Source organism: Microtus ochrogaster, assembly GCF_000317375.1.
Source record: "Microtus ochrogaster isolate Prairie Vole_2 chromosome 14 unlocalized genomic scaffold, MicOch1.0 chr14_random_2, whole genome shotgun sequence".
Taxonomy (NCBI): domain Eukaryota; kingdom Metazoa; phylum Chordata; class Mammalia; order Rodentia; family Cricetidae; genus Microtus; species Microtus ochrogaster.
In genome coordinates this window covers 15,124,292-15,125,351 of record NW_004949097.1, presented here as the reverse complement: position 1 = coordinate 15,125,351, position 1,060 = coordinate 15,124,292, and positions in this window count along the sequence as shown.

Here is a 1,060-nt window from a genome sequence, read left to right as displayed (position 1 = left end):
CAGGCTGTGTGCGAGGCGTGACCTTGAGACAGTCAGAGACCTCACAGGCTGTGTGCGAGGCGTGACCTTGAGACAGTCAGAGACCTCACAGGCTGCCTCCCACCCTGTGGAATTGATGGAGTGTTGGAGTCTAACGAGTCTCACCTGAAACTTCTAAAATGGTTAGAGCACTCATTAGTAGACAGACGTGGTTCATGTTTTGAAGACTGAATGCCTGTGTCTGGTGCAAAGTCTAATCAATGTGTCGTTGTTTGTAGGAACTGAGGGAAAGAGCTTAGAGAAAGGAACAGCATTGGTTTAAAGTCTAAGTGTGGCAGAGAGCTTGACAACAGCTAAGAGATGAACCAAGGATTTTTTTTTAGAAGTGTTTATCATATTTCTTCATTGCTTAGATATCTACAAACTTTCTGTTTTATCTTATGACTCTATATCCGATCCCAAGGTAGTAACTACTGACACTGTATCTGAAAATTCAGAGTCATAACGGCATTTTAAATTTACTATATATTTATCCAGCATAAGAAAAGCCATCCTTTAAGCTATATTAATATTCAGTGCAAAAGAAAACAAAAAGCTGATGTAACTTTATATATTGAATTTGAGTTCATTTATTTAAAGAGCGGGGTGCAGGGAAATGGGCCCTGCCTCTGGGAGCTCCTGTTTTAGTGAGAGGACAGGGTAGGCACAGGGGCATGTGCTAAAGCCTTGGTGCTGGGGGCCTCCAGCCTGGCCTGTGGGGAGGGTGGGACAAGGGAGGGACGGGAGGACTTGGAGTTACTGACCTGTGGGAGTTGATTCTAGCAGATGAAGTTAGTCAGGTTCTGCTCTTGGGGATGGAAGACCTAAAGATGAGGCAGCTGACTGTGAAGTGACCAGTGTGTAAGATAAAACAAAGAAGAGGCTGATGGCAGCCCAGGGATGGTGATCCAGCCTCAACTGGAACAAGCGAGCAGAAAGGAGGTGAGGCAGATGGGTAGACGGGAAGCCTACGACCCAGGCAGGGCTGCCTTCATCTCCAATGGGCAGTGGTCACTCGGTCTCATCCCTGTGACCCAGGCAG